Source organism: Saimiri boliviensis, chromosome X, assembly GCF_048565385.1.
Source record: "Saimiri boliviensis isolate mSaiBol1 chromosome X, mSaiBol1.pri, whole genome shotgun sequence".
Classification (NCBI taxonomy): Eukaryota; Metazoa; Chordata; class Mammalia; order Primates; family Cebidae; genus Saimiri; species Saimiri boliviensis.
Window position 1 is genome coordinate 62,753,281 of NC_133470.1, and position 8,256 is coordinate 62,761,536.

At 39.7% G+C, this 8,256-nt stretch overlaps 1 pseudogene; it reads left to right on the forward strand.

Moving 5' to 3' along the window:
• Nucleotides 1-2,880: 2,880 nt before the first annotated feature.
• On the forward strand, nt 2,881-3,924 carry LOC101030457 (heterogeneous nuclear ribonucleoprotein A1-like 3; annotated as a pseudogene).
• The last annotated feature ends 4,332 nt before the right edge of the window (nt 3,925-8,256 follow it).

Here is an 8,256-nt window from a genome sequence, read left to right on the forward strand (position 1 = left end):
GGCTGCTAGGAAAGAGGATGGGAAAGACTGGGAGCAATTTGGTTGTTAAGAACTGTTCTTTCTCCTCCAGTAATTCCTGTCTGGGTTCCTTGCTGTGGTGATGGTGATAGCCAAAGGGCACACCCAAAACTGAACCATACTGTCTGACACAATAACAATATGATATTCTAACCATGTGGTACTTTAGTTTGGTATTTTACAGTTTTGCATATGAGCAAATTTTCTAATTTATCTGAACTATTAAAGAGTCCTATGATTTAGGTGAAGCAGAGAGAATAAAACCTGTCCAAAGAGGTTATTTGTCTAAGATCACATATAAGTCAATAGCCAATAGAACCCCAGCACTGCTCCTAACTTCTAGTCCAATCCTTTTTCTACTCTAAGCTGATTTTTTTTTTTTTAATTGAGTATGCCTTGTCTTCCCAATGAGATTATGAACTCATGCAGGGCAGGGATCTTTTATTACTGATTTCTGTATCCCCTAAAGCAGCAACCACATTGTTTTGTATGAGGCAATAATTGTGTGGTTAATTGATTAGCCAAAACATACACTCTCTTTCTGCTCCTAATACTGGACACCATCGATCTGTAACATTGAAGTGGCTGTGTTTATTTCAATAAATCTTTGCTGAGTATGACTATATGTTTTCAGCACATAGTGCTAGGCCCTGATGTGTAAATTAAGATTACAAGTAACATAGGGTCTCTGTATTCAGGGAGCTTAAGGTTTTAGGGATTTCTGAAAGCAAGAGAAATAGTGGTTAAGGGGAAGGCCTTAGGATCCTCTCTCTTATTTCAAGCATCAGGTTGGATCCATTTCTGCAAGTTATTATGATAACAAGACAAGCTTTAAATTTCTGTTAAAGTGAGTTTCGTTTTAGGAATGAACTGCTTTAGAGCTAGGCTTTGTCCTTCCTAAGGGATGGAGGTGGGGGTGAGATTGAGAGAAGACAAGATCTACACTGTGTTTATCTAGTTTCATCAGGACAACTTGGTCAAATTTACTATGGAAATAGGTTTATTCTTCTAAGAGAAAAAATCAGCCCTGTTGTGGTTTTCCTGTACAAAAGAGCTACCTAGTGTGAATATTTTGTGAGCAATGAATACATTCTTCTCTAAGAGGTCCTCCTCAATGTCCATTACAAAGCTATTTCTCAGCAATCTTCACTCCCTTTCTTACTCTGATCAGGGTAATTAACCAAGTCTTAACTGAACACTGAGCCAGGCTTTGTTATGGGAAATACAGAGATTAAAAAATTTAGTCTCTTAAACCTCTCCTGATTTAAGTGAGAAGAAAAGACTAAAGTGAATAAAAATAGCTTCCACACAAAGCAGTTGTATTCCAAGGGCAAAATGAATGGTACTGGTAGTAAATGTTGTAGTTCAGAGAAGGGGATGATTTGTATGGTCAAGAGAGGTTTCAAGACTAGTATGGGTAAGATTTAGAGGGTGAAGAAGAATGGGGTGGAGGTGGGGCAGAGAGAAAAAGACAGCCTAGGCAAAGGTAAAGATATACAGAATGAGTATAGTAGGACACTGTAAACCAGTTTTGGGTGAAATAGAGACAGAGTAGTGAGAAATGACGCTGGAGCAGCCACAGGCACACAAGGATGGCTTGACTTCTAGAATAAAAAACTTGGTCCTTATCTAAGAAGCAATGGACTGCTGTTTGGTATTTACAGCCTCAGCTGAACTTTTACTTTTATATGTTCCAGTTGTCTACTGGGTTATAAACTTTTTGAGAGCAAAAATGGTATTTTATATACTTATAACTCCAGAGTACCTAGCAGTATAAATGATTGTACAAGAAATATAAAGCAGTTTGGCAGTTAGATTATGAATTAAATTTCTGATTTTGCTTGTGGCCATATGTAAAATCTAGTGAAACAGAAATAGACCCCAATATTTACTTGAAAATTCAGGAGAAGAAATAAACAACTGAAAGCTTGAGTTGAACTTTGATCAACAGAGATAGACGAACATTCTTTTCCTTTGTATAAGATGAAGAAAGCCTCTCCAGGAAATGACAAGTGCCCTTGAGGAATTTCAGCTTTGCTCTCAAGGCCCAAGAAAAGATGCTAAGAGAGGTCTTATGTCTTGTTTTCCTTGGACATTTATGAACTGTTATGTGAAGTCATTTATAGGGCAAGGAGACTTCCTATGGCCTCTGAAGTCATATTTTGGACAATCTCTTAACTTACAAAAGCTTGATTCAAAAATGATACCTCCACAAAATTAACTGCCATCTCCTGCTTTCCTCTCTTAATTTCCTCTCCCTTCTTAAAGGCCCCCTAGAAGCACTGGCAGTTGAACTATTTAGGAAAAAAAAAATATTTTGTAGAAAATCTGTGGGAGAAAGGGACAAAGCTATGATGACTAGAACAGTTTAGGAGACATGAAGAGGGTAAGTGTATGTTTCCAAATGGGTCTTGCCTGACTTACGATGGCTTTCTGCCCCCAAGTATCTTTTCTTACATAGCTTGAACTATTTTCATAACTTTTTTATATTGCCTGAAAATATACTATATGGAAACACATTGAGATAAATAAGCACTTTCTTTCAATATATACAGATACATCTAGGAGGACTAGGGCAGCTACCAGACCCTTGTTTATTGGTGTTCCTTTGCCAAATGAGGGCCCAATGCTTAAAGGCAATTAATCAGCTTACTTCTCCTGATGACACAGTGAATATTAGGATATCTGAGAAAGAGAGTTTCAGCTGTAGTAGAAAGGGTAGGCTACTCTGTGGGGCTTAGAAGACTTCAGTGGTATAGTAGGCAGAATTCTAAGATGGCCCCATCAGATTCTTGGGTCCCGCTTTCTGCCCGTGGACGCCGCCGAAGAAGCATCATTAAAGTCTCTCTTCTCCCTGCTATCATGTCTAAGTCAGAGTCTCCTAAAGAGCTGGAACAGCTGAGGAAGCTCTTCATTGGAGGATTGAGCTTTGAAACAACTGATGAGAGTCTCAGGAGCCATTTTGAGCAATGGAGAACGCTCACCGACTGTGTGGTAATTAGAGTTCCAAACACCAAGCACTCCAGGGGCTTTGGGATCGTCAGGTATGCAACTGTGGAGGAGGTGGATGCAGCCATGAATGCAAGGCCACACAAAAGGGATGGAAGAGTTGTGGAACCAAAGAGAACTGTCTCAAAGAAGATTCTCAAAGATGACGTGCCTACTTAACTGTGAAAAAAATACTCGTTGGTGGCATTAAAGGAGACACTGAAGAACATTACCTAAGAGATTATTTTGAACAGTATGGAAAAATTGAAGTGATTGAAATCATGACTGACAGAGGCAGTGACAAGAAAAAGGGCTTTGACTTTGTAACCTTTAATAACCATGACTCCATGGATAAGATTGTCATTCAGAAATACCATGTTGTGAATGGCCACAACTGTGAAGTTAGGAAAGCCCTGTCAAAGCAAGAGATGGCTAGTGATTCATCCAGCCAAAGAGGTTGAAGTGGTTCTGGAAACTTTGGTGGTGGTGGTCGTGGAGGTGGTTTCAGTGGGAATGACAACTTTGGTCATGGAGGAAACTTCAGTGGTCATGGTGGCTTTGGAGGCAGCCATGATGGTGGTGGATATGGTAGCAGTGGGGATGGCTATAATGGATTTGGTAATGATGGAGGCAATTTTGGAGGTAGTGGAAGCTACAATGATTTTGGCAATTACAACAATCAGTCTTCAAATTTTGGACCCATGAAGGGAGGAAACTTTGAAGGTGGAAGCTGTGGCCCCTATGGTGGTGGCGGCCAATACTTTGCCAAACCATGAAATCAAGGTGGCTATGGTGGTTCCAGTAGCAGCAGTAGCCATGGCAGTGGCAGAAGATTTTAATTAGGAAACAAAGCTTAGCAGGAGAGGAGAGCCAGAGAAGTGACAGGAAAGCTACAGGTTACAACAGATTTGTGAACTCGGCCAAGCACAGTGGTAGCAGGGCCTAGCTGCTATAAAGAAGACATGATTTAGACAAATACTCATGTACATAGGTAAAAAACTGGAGCACTGTATTTGTGACTAATTGTATAACAGGTTATTTTAGTTTCTGTTCTGTGGAGAGTGTAAAGCATTCCAGCAAAGGGTTTTAATGTAGATTTTTTTCTTCTTCTTTCTTTCTTTTTTTTTTTTTTTTGTGCACCCATGCTGTTGATTGCTAAATGTAATAGTATGATCATGATGCTGAATAAATGTCTTTTTTTAAAAAAAGAAAAAAAGATTCTCGGGTCCCTTGTGCATACAAACCTTGTCCTAGTTATTTAATCAAATGCTAGTATAAATACTGCTGTGAATGGATTTGTTTTTTGTTTTTTCCCAGGCTAGAGTGCAATGGTGAGATCTCAGCTCACTGCAACCTCCTCCTCCTGGGTTCAAGAGATTCTCCTGCCTCAGCCTCCCGAGTAGCTGGGATTACAGGCCCCTGCCACCATGCCCGGCTAATTTTGTATTTTTAGTAGAGACAGCGTTTCTCTATGTTGGTCATGCTGGTCTTGAACTCCTGAACTCAGGTGATCCATCCACCTCGGCCTCCCAAAGTGCTGGGATTACAGACATGAGCCACCATGCCCAGCCATGAATGGATTTTTTGCAGATAACATTAAGATGCTAAATCACTTGACTATATTATTGGAAGAGTATCCATCTGGGTGGGTCTGATCTAATTACACAAATCCTTTAAAAGTAGGAAGTTTTCTCCAATTAGTCACGGATGAAGTCAGACATTTGAAGTACTAGTGGGATTTGATGCTTCGGTTCTCTATTGCTGGTTTGAAAACGGAGAGGAATAGGTGGAAACAAATATGGGCAGCCTCTTGAAGATGAAAATGGCCAATATTTGACACCTTGCAAGAAAATCAAAACCTCAGACCTACATAGGAAGGGCATTGAATTCTGCCAACAACCTGAATGAGCTTGGAAGAAGACCCTGAGACCCAGATCAGGATTGTAACCATGGCTAACATCTTCATTTCAGCCTTGTGAGACTTCCACAGAGGATCCAGCTATGCTATGCCAGATTCCCGATCCATAACAGCTGTGAGCTAATAAATGGCTGTTATTTTAAGCCATTCAGTTTGTATTCTTTTGTCATGCTACAATAGAAACTAATACAAATGTGATCTCCTGGGATGAGCCTGAGGGTATTGGCATTCAAGGGTCTGGCGAGAGGGGCTCTATAAAGCAATGGAATACAAAAAGCCAGCTTACCTATTGAATAATTTGCTGATGAACTGTCTCTCTGCCCAAGAAGGTGGAAGGTAACTCTCTTCCTTTTTCTTCCCATGGTTCACCCCATTAACAACAGGACCTTCCTGCACCCAGCAATTAAATTAGGACTGTTGTTTCTATGGTTCAGTTTTACATTAGTTAAATAGATTTTTACAGTTTGGCTTGAGAACTTAACTATCATATTGTGATGGTTAATTTTATGTGTCAACTTAACTGGATCAACAGGTCTCCAGTTATTTGGCTAGGCATATTTCTGGATGTGTCCAAGAGAGTGTTTCCAGAAGAGATTAGCATTTCAATCAGTAGAGAGAGTAAAGCTGACCACCCTTCCCCATGTGAATAAGCATCATCCAATTATTGAGGACATGAACAGAACAAAAAGGTGGAATAAGGGTGAATTTGCAATCTATGACTGACTGCTTGATGAGGGACATTAGTCTTCTGCACTCAAATTTAGAAATATACAATCAGATACCCTTGCCTTCTCAGGCCTTTGGACTAAGAATGAACTATACCACTGGTCTTCCTGGGTCGCCAGCTTGCAGATGGCAGATTATAGGACTTCTCAGCCTCTATAATCACATAAGCCAATTTCTCTCTGTCAATCTCTCTTTCTCTCTCCAAGTCCCATGATCTGCTATCTGCAAGCTGGAGACCCAGGAAAACCAGTTGTCTTGGTTCCATTTCTCAGAGAATCCTGACTACTAAACATGCATATCATTTTCTTCCATGGGAAAATGCATTCTGAGTTTCCAAAAACTTAAAAGCAATTTTGGAAAACAAAACCTACTTGTTCTGAAAAAACTATACACATTTTAATAGAATGTAAAGCTTTAAACCAATGGAGATATATATATATATATATATATATATATATATATATATATATCTTCTTTAAAGCTTTATATTCTATTAAAATGTGTATATATATGTGTATACATAATGTTGTATATATGTTTGTATGTATGTATGTGTGGGGGGTGTGTGTGTGTGTGTAATTGTAGCGTTCCAGTCACCTGAGAGGTGATATTTAGGAGACTGAAGGGGAGAGAAGGAACCAGTCTTTTAGCAAGGTCATATAGCACAGTAGTTAATATAATGGATCTAGATCCTGGTTGCCTGTGTTTAAATTCTAGTTCTGTTACTTTCCAGTTATGTAATTTTTAGGCAAATTGCTTAACCTGTCAGTGCCTACTGCTTTCCCATCTGTAAATGGGATAATATTACAACCTCATAGGGTTGCTACACAATTAAAAAGCAAATATATGTAAAGCTCTTAAGAATTCCTGGCACACTATATACATAGCTTCCTTAACCCTACTAGTAAATCTAAATCTGTTCATCCCTAAAGCTTGAGTTATTTTAGCATCTAGGTATTTATAATCTTGAAATTTTAGAGCCATCCTTACTCTATCATACCCAAAAACTCTCTCATCTGAGGCCTAGTTAGGATGTTTTTATCTAATATTAATCCTATCTCATTCAATAGAAGCCTGATATCTTTATTTGTGATCACCAAAGAAGAGAAATTCTGTTTGTTTCTTTAAAGCAGAGAACTGCGTCAAGGTGAAAAGAGTAAACCTGAAGATAAGTATTTGTTGTTATTGTTGTTTTTGTTGTTGTTTTTGGAGACGGAGTCTCATTCTGTCGTCCAGGCTGCAGTGCAGTGGCATGATCTTGGCTTTCTGCAACCTCTGACTCCTAAGTTCAAGCAATTCTTCATGCCCCCAGCTAATTTTTGTATTTTTTAGTAGAGATGGGGTTTCACCATATTGACCAGGCTGGTCTTGAACTCCTGACCTCAAGTAATCCGCCCTTCTCGGCTTCTCAGAGTGCTGGGATTACAGATGTGAGTCACCATGCCCATCCCATAGTTTTAAAATTTCAGTCTCAGGGATATACTTATAACTTAAGTTCAGAGTTTGGGAAGCTGAATACCCAAGTGAATTGTGTGACTAAATTTAGAATTTTGCTTTTCACTCTTTGGTCAAATTGAAATCCAAACCAAATCCAAATAGCATAGCCTGTTTGTGCCAAGGTGCATTACTCTGGCATATCAAAAATGAATGGAAAGTCAAGAATGGGGGTGCATTCCTGTAGTCCCAGCTACTCAGGAGATTGTGGTTGGAGGATCACTTGAGCCCAGGAGTTTGAATCCAGCATAGGTAATGTATCAAGACCCCATTTCTTAAAAGGAAAAAAAAACAAAAGAAGTGAACATCTTTGACATGGATTGGCCTAGTTTTAAGAATAGAAAATGGGCCTGGCGCAGTGGCTCATGCCTGTAATCCCAACACTTTGGGAGACTGAGGCAGGTGGACCACTTGAGGTCAGGAGTTCAAGACCAGCTTGGCCAACATAGTGAAACCCCGTCTCTACTAAACATACAAAAATTAGCCAGGCGTGGTGGTGGGCACCTGTAGACCCAGCTACTGGGGAAGCTGAGGTAGGAGAATTGCTTGAACCTGGGAGGCAGAGGTTGCAGTGAGCCGAGATGGCACCATTGCACTCCAGCCTGGGCAACAGAGGAAGACTTCATCTCAAAAATAACTAAATACATACATACATAAATAAACACATAAATAATAGAAAATGATGACTTAAAAGGCTACTGAAGGATGGGCGTGATGGTTCGTGCCTGTAATCCCAGCACTTTGGGAGGCTGAGGCAGGCAGATTACAAGATCAGGAGTTCGAGACCAGCCTGATCAACATGGTAAAATCCTGTCTGTACTAAAAATACAAACAAACAAAAAAATCACCCGGGTGTGGTGATGCATGCCTGTAATCCCAGCTACTCAGAGGCTGAGGCAGGAGAATTGCTTGAACCTGGGAGGCAGAGGCTGCAGTAAGCAGAGATTGCACCATTGCATTCCAGCCTTGGCAACAAGAGTGAAATCCCATTTCAAAAAAACAAAAAAAAACAAACAAAAACAAACAAACAAAAAAAAACTACTGAAGAAAATATGTTACTTTGTTTTGCATTGCTATGAAAGAATATCAGAGACTGGGTAATTTATAAAGAA